We start from the raw sequence: 15,936 nt of genomic DNA on the forward strand, positions 1-15,936 counted from the left end.
AGCTTTCTGCCTTGTCAAGAAATAGATATTTTGTCTTTCTGATAGACAGCTTTTGAGCCTCCCAAGAAAAGGAAACGAAATTTCAACTAACCTATCAGAACTTTATTTTCCTTTTCCTATATGCCAACTTTGAAGAGGCTGTCTTCTGGTTCAAGATCATAGTTTCATTGTGTTTCATGTACCATACAGGTACCCTTTCCACTCAGAACCAGTAAACAGAACATCTTGAACTTTCAGTTTTGGAAGTAAAGAAGGGAAGGATGGAAGTAAGGATAGAAGGAAGGACAGAATCTTTGTGGAGCATCTTCTGTTTGATTGGGGGGGGGGGAGTGTGATGGGCTAGAAAACCTGGAACATAATTTAAGGTGTGAAACAAGTAACTTCCTTGTCATCCAAGGATAAAAGTGACAATATGGCACAATTTAGACCCTTTGTTTGTTTGTTTGTTCAGTTGCCAAGTCCTGTCTGACTTTATTATCCCTTTGACTGCAGCCCACCAGACCTCTCTGTCCCTCACCATCTCCCAGTTCATATCCATTGAATCGGTGATGCCATCTAAACATTTCATCCTCTGTCATCCCCTTCTTCTCCTGCCCTCAATCTTTCCCAGCATCAGGGTCTTTTCCAATGAGTCAGCTGTTCCCATGAGGTGGCCAAAGTACTGGAGCTTCAGCTTCAGCATCAGTCCTTCCAATGAGTATTTAGGGTTGCTTTCCTTTAGGACTGACTGGTTTGATCTTCTTGCTGTCCAAGGGAATCTAAAGAGTCTTCTCCAACACCACAGTTTGAAAGCATCAATTTTTTGGCACTTAGTCTTCTTTATGGTCCAGCTCTCACATCCATATGTGACTACTGGATACCAATCCCTAAATCTCCCTAATCTAGACTGATACCATTTAGTATTTATCCTGAGGTTTTTTTTCTGTCCACCTGCTTGTATGACTGACATCTTCCATGGGGAGGAAGATCCCTCCCTCTGCAGTGTGGAGCATGGCCATTCACTCTAAGATGTGTTGGTCTGCCTTTTGATGAGAAAACAGTGCACGTTTTTGAGGCTTACTCATCTTTTCCTTCTGAATTTGTATCACTTTTGATCACTGCTAGGTTTTACTCTTCTGGAAAATACCCTTTAATGCCATGAATCCCTAATGGGAAAATATAAAGACACTAGACACTTCCTATGTGGAACTGATTTTTGAAGATGAGTGGACTTCTGTGTGAGCAAAGGAAACTACATCTGACGGAAAAACTTCTCTTTGCTCTGAGCAGAGGCCTATCGAGAAAACGTGTCAGTAGACCAACCATAGTCAGAGAAAACAATAACCTTGCAGAAACATGCAGAAAAGAAGTTTAAATACAAACTTTTCCATCATGTTTCTAGCATTTTGAAATTGGCTGAATTGGGACTACCCAAAGGAATTAACCATTATAGGTTCAGAAGTTTATATTGGTTGAACATCTGGGGAAAGAATAGCCCTTCATTCATTGCAATGTGTGTGCCGTGAGTAAATAGTGATAACATATTGATCAGCCATCTACATTTGTGTGTAAAATGTCATGTTCTTTGAAAGTGGATTTTGCGCTGTACATGAACCAAATGTTTCCATGCCCTGAAAATAAAAATTCATACCAGAACTTTAATTATCCATGTGTACTGTAACCATGCCAACCATATTAGATCCTGGTTTTTTAAAACCCCACACCCCCTTCTTTTCAGATGAATACTCTCTGGAATTGAGCATGAACATTCACTCTAAGATGTGTTGGTCTACATTTAATGAGAATACAGTGCACGTTTTTGAGGCTTACTCATCTTTTCCTTCTGAATTTGTGTCACTTTTGATTACTGCCAGGTTTTTCTCTTCTGGAAAATACTCTTTAATGACATGAACCCCTAATGGGAAAGTGTAAAGATGCTAGACACTTCCTACAGGGTACTGATTTTTGAAGATGAGTGGACTTCTGGATGGGCAAAGGAAACTATACCTGATGGAAAAATTTTTCTTTGCTCTAAGCAGAACAGATACCTCATTGCTTTGTTCTGAGTTTTTTGTTTGGTTTTATTTTGTTTTGCTGTGAATTATACTGCTTGATAATATTAGCTGGTAACTTACCCGATTTCTGTCCTACACCATTTAGTTACAGTTCAGCCAGTCTTGATGGTACATGTTGAAGCCTTTTCAACAAAAGGGAAAGAAACAAAGGACGAAAAATTTATTCACCATGAAATGTAATATGGTGATGCCACATACCAAACCCCAAACGTAATGATATCATTGCTCCTACAGCATTAGAACAAGCTTTGCCAAATTGGAGTTGTCATATTAGAAACTGCACACATTTGTCTATAGAACATAAATGTAGCCTTTGAGTAGAATCTTATTTGCAGTACTCTGGATATAAAGTAGATAGTAATTGCCATCTATTAAATGCCATTTAAATATGTGTCAAGCATTTGTTTGGGTCTCTAGCTGTGTTGGCTCACAATTCAATCAAGATTCCTTGAGAATTTTCTACATGCCAGGTACCCTCTCCCTAAACTATTTACATTATCTCATCAGGTCTTGCTTTACAAATAAAGAAACTCATATCTTGATGAGTTAAATGGCTTGACCAAAAGAAGTGAAAGTCAAGACTCAAATCTAGGGGGCGGTCCTAAGATGGCGGAGGAATAGGACGGGGAGACGACTCTCTCTCCTACAAATTCACCAAAAGAACATTTAGACGCTGAGCAAATTCCACAAAACAACTTGTGAATGCTGGCAGAAGACATCAGACACACAGAAAGGCAGATCATAGTCTTCAAAAGGAGGTAGGACAAAATATAAAAGATAAAAAGAGAGACAAAAGAGGTAGGGATTGAGATCCATCCCGGGAGGGGAGTCTTAAAAAAGAGAGAAGTTTCCAAACACCAGGAAACACTCTCTCCGGCGGGTCGGTGGAGAGCCTTGAAACTGCAAAGGGCAAAATAACCGGGAGGAAAAATAAAAAAATTATTAAACCCCGTGGTTTACATACCTAGCAGCAATTCCAAGAGGGCGCGGGTGTGCAGCCCAGACATGCACTTCCCCAACTAGCAAGCGGAGACCGAGCAGGGAGGGACAGGCTGCATTGCTTTGGGTTAGGACTGAGCCTGAATGCCCCGTGGGCAATCTGAGGGAACTAGATTGAGACAGCAACCTAGGCCGTGGGATAGCTTTCCCATGAAAAGCCCTAACCTAAGACACCACCAGGCTGGCTCACAAAACAAAGGACTGAGCAGAGTAAACCAGCCGCAGACAGGCCCATCCCCAGCAGGAGACAGGGAGGGCAGCAAGAGACAGGAAGGGGAGGGCAGCAAGAGCCGGAAGGGTGGAATCGCGGCCCCAGAGAGGCATTCTATACCAAACTGCAAACAGATCTCACTGCTAACCAGGACTGCTTGGAACTCTGGAGGGTTGACACCCACCGAGAGGGTCGCAGCCAGCGATCAGCTCCCCAGGGGAGAGCATGGCACACCTGGGAAGCTGCGCCCGTTGTACACCCAGAAAACCGAGCGGCTGGGTCAGGGAAAGGGAAAAAGGTGCAGCCCCTGACCGCGCTAGCCAAAAACCTGGTCACCGGCGCTGCTCGGACCTGGGAAGGGCAAAAAACCCAGGCTCAACCAAGTCTGCACCTTTGTGAAGTATCCGGGAACCAGAACCTGAGTGGCTTAGACCTGGGAAATACAGGCAACCCCAGGGGCCACTTCAGACAGTCCCCGGCAGTGCAACCTAGAGCCTGAGCAGTGTAGACTGGAAAAGCACACACGCCGTGAGCGGGGCAAACCCAGAGTGGCCGAAACATTGTGAGCACACGCCAGTGAGATTTGTTTGCAGTGTTCCTCACTCCCCACAGCACAATTGAACAAGTGAGACTAAAAAAAAACAAACAAACAAAAAAAGTGACAACCACCGTCCCCCTTGTGTCAGGGCGGAAATTAGACACTGAAGAGACCAGCAAACAGAAGAAGCTAAAAGAAACAGAAGGAATCACTTTGGAAGTGACAGGTGCAACAGATTAAAACCCTGTAATTAGCACTGATTACATAGGAAGGAGCCTAGAGACCTTGAGAAGTACAAGCTGGACCAAGGAACTATCTAAAAATGAACTGACCCCACACAGTCCATAACAGCTCCAGAGAAAGTCCGAGATATAGTTTTACTAGTTTCATTTTTTAAATTTTTAAAACTTTTTTTATTATTTTTTGTTAATTTTTTAAAATTTTATTTTATTTTTATTTTTAAGTCCCCTATTACTCCTTCACTTTTCATTTTTATAACCCAGTATAACCTTGCAAAAAAAAAAAAGACCCTATTTTTATCTTTTTTCTTTTTTTTTCTTTATGACATTATTTTTAAATTAAACTTCATATATATATATATTTTATATTTTTTGTGACCTTGGTGGGTTTTTTTCTGTTTTTTTTTCTTTCTTTCGTTTTTCTTCTTTTCTTTCTCCTTTTTCAATATGGTATTTTTGAGAACCTAATCTCTACTCTAGATTTTTAATATTTCCTTTTCAGCATTTGTTATCAACTTTGTATCTTCAAGAACCCAATCTTCAGCACCCATTTTTACTTGGGAACGAGATCACTGGCTTGATTGCTCTCTCCCCCTTTTAGCTCTCCTTTTTCTCCACCAAGTCACCTCCATCTCCCCACTCCCCCTTTTCTTCTCTACCCAACTCTGTGAATCTCTTTGTGTGTTCTAGGCTGTGGAGAACACTTAGAGAACTGATTACTGGCTGGACCTGTCTCTCCTCTTTTGACTCCCCCTTTTCTCCTCAAGGCCATATCTGTCTCCTTCCTCCCTCTTCTCTTCCCTGGGTAACTCCGTGAACACCTCTGAGAGATCCAGAGGGTGGAGAGCACATAGGGAAGTGATTACTGGCTAGCTTGCTCCCTCCCCTTTTTATTCCCCTCTTCTCCATGTAACTCTGTGAACCTCTCCAGGTGTCCCTCACTGCAGAGAAACCTTTCGTCATTAACCTAGATGTCTTATCATCAGTGATGTATAGATGGAGAAGTCTTGAGGCTACTTTAAGAATAAGACTGAAAAGCAGAGAGAGGAGACTTTTAAGTCCAAATCTTGAGAACATCAGAGAACTTCTGAATCCAGGAAGCATTAAACGATAGGAGCTCATCAAACGCCTCCATACCTACACTGAAACCAAGCACTACCCAAGGGCCAACAATTCCCAGAGTAAGATATACCATGCAAATTCTCCAGCAACACAAGAACATAGCCCTGAACTTCAACATACAGGCTGCTCAAAGTCACATCAAACCCACTGACATCTCAAAACTCATTACTGGACACTTCATTGCACTCCAGAGAGAAGAAATCAAGCTCCACCCACCAGAACACCGACACAAGCTTCCCCAACCAGGAAACCTTGACAAGCCACCCGTCTAACCCCACTCACAGTGAGGAACCTCCACAATAAAGCGGAACCACAAACTGCCAGAAAACAGGCCACCCCAAACACAGCAATATAAACAAGATGAAAAGGCAGAGAAATATCCAGCAGGTAAAGGAACAGGATAAATGCCCTCCAAATCAAACAAAAGAGGGATAGGGAATCTGCCTGATAAAGAATTCTGAATAATGATAGTGAAAATGATCAAAAATCTGGAAAACACATTGGAGTTACAGATAAATAACCTGGAGACAAGGATCGAGAAGATGCAAGAAAGGTTTAACAAGGACTTAGAAGAAATAAAAAAGAGGAATTATATAATGAATAATGCAATAAATGAGATCAAAAACACTCTGGAGGGAACCAACAGTAGAATAACGGAGGCAGAAGATAGGATAAGTGAGATAGAAGATAGAATGATAGAAATAAATGAAACAGAGAGGAAAAAAGAAAAAAGAATGAAAAGAAATGAGGAAAACCTCAGAGACCTCTGGGACAATGTTAAACACACCAACATACGAATCATAGGAGTCCCAGAAGAAGAAGACAAAAAGAAAGACCATGAGAAAATACTCGAGGAGATAATAGTTGAAAACTTCCCTAAAGTGGGGAAGAAAATAATCACCCAAGTCCAAGAAACCCAGAGAGTCCCAAACAGGATAAACCCAAGACAAAACACCCCAAGACACATAATGATCAAATTAACAAAGATCAAACACAAAGAACAAATATTAAAAGCAGCAAGGGAAAAACAACAAATAACACACAAGGGGATTCCCATTAGGATAACAGCTGATCTTTCAATAGGAACTCTTCAGGCCAGAAGGGAATGGCAGGACATACTTAAAGTGATGAAAGAAAATAATCTATAGCCCAGATAACTGTATCCTGCAAGAATCTCATTCAAATACGAAGGAGAAATCAAAAGCTTTACAGACAAGCAAAAGCTCAGAGAATCAGCACCACCAAACCAGCTCTCCAACAAATGCTAAAGGATCTTCTCTAGACAGGAAACACAGAAAGGGTGTATAATACCGAACCCAAAACAATAAAGTAAATGGCAATGGGATCATACTTATCAATAATTACCTTAAATGTAAATGGGTTGAATGCCCCAACCAAGAGACAAAGACTGGCTGAATGGATACAAAAACAAGACCCCTATATATGTTGTATACAAGAGACACACCTCAAAACAATGGATACATGCAGACTGACAGTGAAGGGCTGGAAAAAGATATTTCATGCAAATAGAGACCAAAAGAAAGCAGGAGTAGCAATACTCATATCAGATAAAATAGACTTTAAAACAAAGGCAGTGAAAAGAGACAAAGATGGACACTACATAATGATCAAAGGATCAATCCAAGAAGAAGATATAACAATTATAAATATATATGCACCCAACATAGGAGCACCACAATATGTAAGGCAAATGCTAACAAATATGAAAGGGGAAATAAAAATAACACAATAATTGCGGGAGACTTTAATACCACACTCACATCTATGAATGGATCAACTAAACAGAAAATTAATAAGGAAACACAAACTTTAAATGATACAATAGTCCAGTTAGACTTAATTGATATCTTTAGGACATTTCACCCCCAAACAATGAATTTCACCTTTTTCTCAAGCGCACATGGAACCTTCTCCAGAATCGATCACATCCTGGGCCATAAATCTAGTCTTGGTAAATTCAAAAAAAAAGAAATCATTCCAAGCATCTTTTCTGACCACAATGAAGTAAGATTAGATGTCAATTACAGGAGAAAAACAATTAAAAACTCCAACATATGGAGGCTGAATAACACACTGCTGAATGACCAACGGATCACAGAAGAAATCAAAATATGCATAGAAATGAACAAAAATCTTAGAAAAGTACAACTTCCCAAAACTGAACCAGGAAGAAATAGAAAATCTCAACAGACCCATCACAAGCACAGAAATTGCAACTGTAATCAGAAAGCTTCCAGCAAACAAAAGCCCAAGACCAGATGGCTTCACAGCTGAATTCTGCCAAAAATTAGGGAAGAGCTAACATCTATCCTACTCAAACTCTTCCAGAAAATTGCAGAGGAAGGTAAACTTCCAAAGTCATTCTATGAGGCCACCATCACCCTAATACCAAAACCTGACAAAGATGCTACAAAAAAAGAAAACTACAGGCCAATATCACTGACAATTAGTGAATAATAATACTAACTTGAAAAATTATCCTTGAACATGGAGCAGAAAGATAAATCAGGGAAAACTATGACAGAGAAGATAAAAATTATGGAGGAGAAGGTGAGAAATACATATACATACATACATATATATACATATACACACATACACACACACACACACACACATATATATATATATATATGTATATATATATATATATAATACCCTCCCTCTTGGACCTTCCTCCTACCGCCCTCACCATCCCATCCCTGTAGGTCATCACAGTGCCTTGGACTGGGCTTCCTGTGCTATGCAAGCTTCTCCCTAACTATCTATTTTACACACGGTCATTTATATGCATTAATCCCAATCTCCCAATTTGTCCCCCTCTTCCCTCTGCCCCCTTGTGTCCACAGGTCTGCTCTCTAGTCTGAATTTCTATTCCAACTTGAAAATAGGATAATCTATACCATTTTTCTAGATTCAACATATATGAATCAATATGCAATATTTATTTTTCTCCTTCTGACTTAGTTCATTCTGTATGACAGATTCTAGCTCCATCGTCGTCTCTACAAATGGCCCTATTTTGTTCCTTTTAGTGGTTGAGTAATATTCTACTGTATATATGTACCACATCTTCTTTATTAGCTGTATAGAAAGGACACAGCCCTTTCTTGTTTTTTATTTATACATAGCCGCCAAGCACTCAGTGCTAGATGCTGGTGACACATGGCCAATAAGACACTCTCCTCACACTCAGGGAGTACACAGTCAGGTGGGAGATAAACAATTTCAATAGGTGTGACTTATAAGAGGTCAAGGAAGACTTCTCAGTGGTAGAGACTTGAGCTGAAGGTCAGGGAAGAAGGGACTTTATAAACATAAGTCCCTGCATGTGCCAAAGTACAGAGGGAAATGAGCTTTAATTTAATTCTCATAGTCATGGTCTTTTTTTTTTTTTTCACTTCTTCACCCATTTGCTTTCAAATGTGCAACACTGAAACACCAGACCAACCAACTCTTTTTTAGGAAAATTAACATCTTCTTTCACTGTTTCAATGATCTTCTCCAAACAAAAGGGTGAACAAATTAAGCTAAATGGTCAAAAAAGATAAAGAAACGGGACAAGTGTCTTAATGACAAAGCTCCTTGCACCTTTGAGAGTCAGCTACCTCTGGAGTTATTTAATATGAGATATTTTGCCTGTGCTGTTCATTCAATAAGCCCCAAGGCAGAAGCTCTGCTTACTCTATGGCTTATGCAGTGCTGAATTGGCTGTCAGCATTCAAATCATAAATAATAATAATGACACACAAAAGCCAGGAAATGCAAAAGGGAAGGCTTTCATTGTGATGTTAACTCATCCAAATTGTACACATATATTGTCTTTCGATATCTGGATAAACTTTCTGGCATTGTTTTATTATATGAAAAATGTGCAGTATTGTCAAGTTACCATTCTAATGAGAACTTTAGAGCTTCACAATTTGGACCTTTTCTAAACATCATGGCTTAAAGCCTTCACATTGTATTAGCAGGAAGTTTCATATTAAGGAATAGACGCAGACAGTCCTTTGTATTTGTAAATAATTCTCCCCTGGGCAAGAAGGAGTGCATGTACTGTGGAAGCTGTTTTCCAGTAGAGGTCATAGATTTCCTTGATTACTTGATTACTTTCCCTCTGCATTCAACTTAGGACCAGCAGCTCACCTTCAAATTCAGAGGATGCTCTAGGGAGGAGTCACACTTCCTGAGACAGAAAAGTAAATGGTCCATTTCTGTAAGCACACATGTGGGATAGAACCCCCATCCTCTCTGTGATAACTGGCATCAGCTTTATTTTATTGTGTTAGAAAACTATCCTGTATGTTATCATATTTTCTTAAAGTGACTTTAATTCAAATTAATAAATCACTTATTTACCACTTCTGATACTCCTATGTTCAAAGGACCAGTATAAAATACATGTGTGTGTGTATTAGTCACTTAGTCGTGTCTGACTTTGTGACCCCATGGACTATAGGCTGCCGACCTCCTCTGTCCATGGGATTCTCCAGGCAAGAATACTGGAGTGGGTTGCTATTTCCTTCTCCAATACATAGATTGAAACATATTCCCTCCTTACACCCAATTAAATTATAATCTATAGGGCTAGTGATCAATTAGACAAATATTTAGCAAGATAGTATACAATTTAAGAAGTGCAAAGTACTTTGAGGGTTTACAGGAAGAAATTACAGAAAAGGATCCAAAATAAATTCCCAGAAAGGAAACTACTAAAGATAAGATGTTAAAGATGAATTTTCTTGTTGTTGTTCAGTCACTAGTGGTGACTCTTTGCAACCCCATGGGCTGCAACATGCCCGGCTTCCCTTTCCTTCACTATCTCCTGGCATGTGCTCAAACTCATATCCATTGAGTCAGAGATGACATCCAACCATTTCATCCTCTGTCGCCCCCTTCTCCTCCTGCCATCAATCTTTCCCAGCATCACAGTCTTTTCCAATGAGTTTACTCTTTGCATCAGATGGCCAAAGTATTGGAGCTTCAGCTTCAGCATCAGTCCTTCCTTTGAATATATAAAGATCAGTAAGACTTTTTAAGCAAAAACTTTTTAGTTAAATGTAGTCATTTGAGTAAATTCAGCCCCAGTTATACAGAATAGAGTTTCAAATGCCTCTACTTGCAAGATTTTTTATATAAAGCTCTTACTACAGTTCATATTACAGAGAACTTGTTAACCAGCAACAACTGGAAATTTTATCTTTAAATTATGTAAAAGAAAAAGAAATGAAGCATTTACTCATGAACTTCACTTTTAAACTACATTTATAAAATATTCTAAGAATTCTGTCTAACTTTCATTGAGCAATTGTATAATTACTACAGTGGTAAAACTAACTGAGGGTAAGTTCAAAATTACTTTAGAAGAAAAACAGTTTTTGTGTCAGCAGGAGAGATTTATTAAGTAGTTTTAATGAAAACATCAGACTCTCTAAAAATCAAATAAGATAAAAGAAGTTTATTAATAAGAGTCACATATCTGTAAGACATTCTCCTAAGAATGGGAATCCTGTTAAGTTTCCTTTTGAACTATTGTATAATCATTACATAATAGCAATAAAACCAAAAGAGAAAAAAATTCAAAATTATACTAAGAGAAATAAAGAAAGTCTTGTTTTTTGGATAATTTTAATGGACTTATTAACAGCAATAAAAATGCTGTAATTATATTACTTATTGATGGAATTACATAGCTGTAGTTAACCTACAAAAGTCACATTTGAATAAATCTACAGTGATGCAACTTTATTCTAAGAATTAAAATCTTATCAAGCTTCCATTTGAGCCATAATCATTTAATGGCACTACAAGCAATAGTAAAAATGTTAAATTATTTTAGTCTCCAAGGGAAAAAGTATCTTGCCGAGGTTCTGGACCTTCAGAAAGAATCTTATTATGGTGGGATTCACTCAGAAGGTGGCTCACTTCTGCTTTCAGGTTGTATGAAGGGAAGATCAAACCCAGAGCTTGGTGCAGTGGCTTTTCTTAACATCAACAGAGGATGTTTCAGGCCAAGGAAGTCCCTTTCTGGAGAGAAAATTCCTAGACAATCCCTAGGGAGTTGGTGATGGACAGGGAGGCCTGGCGTGCTGTGGTTCATGGGGTCGCAAAGAGTCGTATATGACTGAGTAACTGAACTGAACTGAACTGATGCTGGGAAAGATTGAGGGCAGGAGATAAGGGGACGACAGAGGATGAGATGGTTGGATGGCATCACCAACTCAATGGATATGAGTTTGAGTAAATGCCAAATGTTGGTGATGGACAGGGAGGCCTGGCGTGCTACAGTCCATGGGGTCGTAAAGAGTCGGATACAACTCAGTGACTGAACTGAACTGAACTGATTGAATTGAAAATCAGAATTATGAGCAAATTGTTTGCAAAAATGTTCTAGTAAATCATAAATAGCAGATGGAAGAGTAAATTGAGAAGTGTTTGTGTAAAGCTCACCACTTGAGTCCCAAATTATGATTTAATGACAAGTAGATGCCTTTAAACAGTTGACAGGCCATAAGAATAAGTGATTCAAGGCTGAAATATTTCACAAATTAAATTGACATGAAGAAAAATAAAGAATAAATAAATTTTCTACAACCCTATTTGAACATCGACATGGTTTACTGCTTCTTTCCCTGTAAACAGCACACTAACGACTCTAAATTCTTATTTATGTCTTCTGGAGTGGCAGGTAAAAATGAAAGGAATGATCTAGATATAAAAAAAAGGAGTAAAACTATGATTATCCAGGTTGAAGAATTAAGAGTTTTCAAATACATTTATGATGATCAAGCAGGACTCAATATTCACATCGGGAAAGAAAAAACAAACTAAAAAAATCAAGTAACCACAATGACCAACTTTTCGATATGGAAGAATTTACATGTTAGTTTCACATATATAACAAAGAATTGACATGGTAATTTAACACCTATAAATACTGAAATTAATAAAGTTTCTTAAAAATAACATGGAATGTACATGTTGCTAGAGATATGACAAATACCTCCAATAAACACCACCACTTGCTAGCTTTAAAAAAAATACATCTGATACCTAACCTATACAGCTACCCCAAAGTAAGAGCCTTAGCTCTGCACATATCTAAACAGATTAAATTTTGTAAAAAAACTTTTTTCTTGAGAATATGCTACCATTCTAACCTTGTAATAGTCCACTACAAGAATTATACCTATTGACAGCTGAACTAAGCACTTCTACAAATATCAATTAACTCATTAGCTATAATGATTCTGGAAAGGAAGAAGTTAGAAATATAAGTAAGCTGCTGGTTGTTCACCAGGTCTTCTGACTCTTACATCAAACCACAGTTACTTCTCTAGTACAAACATATCAATACAAAATAAGCCTCTTACTTCACTCATGGTGCATACACTAATGGTAAATAGGTAAGATTTAGAGACCTCTTCTTAGACAATCATGAGATTATTTGCTGCTTCCATAACTTTCAATACATTTTCGTAATGTTTAAAATAGTAAGATAGGGCGAAAGACAACGAAAAACACTTATTAACTATCACTAAACACATATTATGTCATATCTATCACTGTTTTCAAAAGTTCCTTGTACTAAAATAGGATACTACATAAAGCAAAGTGTTAATTTTCTCACAAGAATGACATCCAAAATACAGTCTCTGAATTGCCTATACTTTTCCTCCTTACCGTCAGTGGAGTGATCAACTACCCTAATGATCTATCAAGGAAGTGAAATCACTGCCAAAAATTAAGAGTATCTATTGCTAGTAGCAAGAGGTATGGTTTTTCTTGGGGGGAGGGGAGCAGAGGAGGCTTATAAACTTTTATGTTTATTCTGAAGAAGTTACTTTTTAAAGTGTTCAAAAATGTTTGTTACAACTGATCTTGCAGTTTTTACAAATTAGAAAATTGTAAATGATGTGCAAAGGTCATTGATAGGGCATTGGTTAAAGAAATGACAGTGGAGCCAAGAACAGACTCTGATTTAGACACTGAAGGTGATGACATGCATGGAGTGATGCACAAGCTGACTCCAAAGCAGAGGGACTTGGGTGTGTAGCGCAGTCGATGGGGGAGCACACGCCGTCTTCCTGGCGCAATCGGAGGAGGGTGCCGGCTCCTCCGATAAAGTTGCAATAATTTTGAGATCAATTCCTATAGAAAATATTAAAGGCCTCTCCTTGGATGAGGTCATTGTATGTCCCTACCTGACTGCTGTAGACAAATGGATCTCAATTAAAAATATTACTTTATCCGACACATGAAAAATGTCACCCTCCTCAAAATATAGATGTATAGGCTTTCATAAGCCTCTATACTTTCTATGCTGCATACTCTTCATTTATAAAATATATACATACACACACATAAATGACTACAGAAAATACCTCAGAGTTCATTTCCTTATTAGCCATTTCTTTCTGCTTTTGTTTGGCAAGGTGATTGGCCAGGATTCCCTCCTGTAAGATTCTGGCATTCCGTTCTCCAGAAAGCTGCTTCTGAGTGTCATATGCCGCCATTCCATAACCTGGAGAGACACTATATGAAGTTTTTGGGCCCATATCATTAAAAGAAAAAAAAAAAAACAGTTAAAAGCTTAGAAGCAGAATATAAAATGAAATAAAACTGTTTAAAGGAAGTAGCCTTTTAAAGCACAAGGATCTTTATCCCACGTGACTAACTCGGATCTTAATTTAAATGTCTGCTAAATTTATCACAGAGCTAAAACATGCAGATATAGTATTGTGAAAGGAAATTTCTTTACAAAGCATTTAACTAGTTCCTTCAGTCTCAAGGCAAGTTAGCCTGTATTTTAACATTTAAAAAGTCAAAATTAACACATGGATTGGAATTAAGATTACTTTGTCTAATGGATCAAAAGTGTCAATCATTATGTTAATAATTAAGCTCAAGTTACATCCATTCCTCGACGCAGAAAACACATACAGGGCATCTGCTAGAAGCCAAGAATGGTAAGAAACTAGTCACTTAAACTCTGAATGTCACAGTTCATACCTAGGTTGAGATAACATTTTGTTTGAAATCTAAATAATACATATTAAATAAAAGGGATATTATAAATAATATTGATGAAATGGTGTTAGAAATTTGAGATTTTCATCAACGATTACTCTACCTGATTCAGATCATTTCTCAGTCTTCAGTTTCATCTAGTGCTCTAAGAGTGAGTTCAAGTTGCTGTTTCATTTCAACTTCTTTACTATATTGGTCTTCCTTTCTTCTTAACTGCTCCCTAATTTTTTCATGTAACATATCAGCATTTCTTCTATTCTCTTATTCTTGCTTTAAGGACAATCTGCAAAATTTATAGAGCTCTTCTTAAAAAAGCATGAGACTGTTCGCTGCTGCAGTAACTTTCATTCCCTCTTCATAATGTTTAAAATAGTAAAATGGGGGGAATACAATGAAGAACACTTAATAATGATCACTGTTTTCATGCAAAGGGTTAACAATAAAACAGCATAAGTTTTTTTTTTTCTTTTCTGTCTTGAGAAAAATGGCTACTTCATAGTTCTGTGGGTGGGAATGAAAAGTAATCTAAACTTTCTTAAGAATAGTTTAGAAATATGGATCAAAGACCGTTTCCAAACGTTCTCATACTTTAACCAAATAATACACTATTATTAAAGAAAATGAATTCAAAATAATTAGAAATGTAGAAATCAATCTGTAGAAAAGATGTTCCTTGTAGTAGTAAACATAATACAGAAAAGTGAAAAACAACCAAAAGTCAATCTGTTGAATCACAAATGAGGTTTCCGTTATGGTAGATTTCTGTATGATCATGAAAATGATAATTTGGAAAAATATACATTAAGTCATTAGAAGGATTCACTATTAAGAACTTACATTATTTCCATGAATTTCACATTCCACAATACTAATGATGTATTCTCCCCTGTAAAATCCCAGAGGGTAAGTTAAAAATTATAACACAGCTACGTCTCTGCAGTATTAAAGTAAATTACAGTTCAAATAGTTCTTTAAAACTAGAATGTGCAGTACCTCAAGCTGCCTAGCTCTCGTTACCACTCCACTTTCTGATGCCCTAACTGTGATTCACTTCTTTTCTTTCGGACAGTTCTTTCTGTAGCTCACCAACCTTATTTTCCAGTCTTTTAATTTCTCCTCTAAGTAGTTCACAGTGGCTTTTTTAAAGTTCCATTTATCTTTCATATGAAAGAATTGCATCCAGAATTTTCAACAAGCTAACACAATCAGCAACAAGATGAAAACACATAGAAACAAGAAACACATTGATATGAGTAATTTTTTAGTATAAAGGACTGTGCCTTTCATGTTCACTCCTCCATACACTGAACAAATATTGAGTGTCTACCAAGTGGAAGACATTATTCTAAGCTCTCCAGATAAAACAGATGACCCTGGATCTTGTTTAGCTCACAGTCTAGTAGAAGAGAAAGAGAAATAAAAATAATTACATACATATATATATAATAATTATAAATTTAGGTATAGTAAGAATGATCATAGGCTCAGCATATACACTCACTTTCACTGTCTTTTAATACAAAACACATTTCTAAGATGCACAGCACTGTAATATATCCATAGCTCTAGAGCAGTACTAGACAAGGTGTGCATGTAATACTACACTATACACAAACAGGCTTTGTATTGATATTTACACCACGGTCCTACCTTTACACCTCAAGCCAAGTAGTTCTACTTGCAACGTGGAATTCTTAGAGTAAAGACATCACCATCCTGGGA

The 15,936-nt window shown here is 37.7% G+C and overlaps 1 long non-coding RNA gene across 1 annotated transcript; it reads right to left on the reverse strand.

Moving 5' to 3' along the window:
* Positions 1 to 430: 430 nt before the first annotated feature.
* Positions 431 to 15,610, reverse strand: LOC145529726 (uncharacterized). The gene is made up of 6 exons (XR_014071316.1): positions 15,208 to 15,610; positions 15,052 to 15,100; positions 14,318 to 14,497; positions 13,569 to 13,719; positions 2,115 to 2,176; positions 431 to 1,610 (listed from the first exon to the last, which is right to left on the reverse strand). It is a non-coding gene; the product is annotated as an uncharacterized LOC145529726 (long non-coding RNA).
* Positions 15,611 to 15,936: the final 326 nt, after the last annotated feature.

This window comes from Giraffa tippelskirchi, chromosome 12 (assembly GCF_054371585.1).
Source record: "Giraffa tippelskirchi isolate mGirTip1 chromosome 12, T2T-mGirTip1v1.2.pri, whole genome shotgun sequence".
Lineage (NCBI taxonomy): Eukaryota > Metazoa > Chordata > Mammalia > Artiodactyla > Giraffidae > Giraffa > Giraffa tippelskirchi.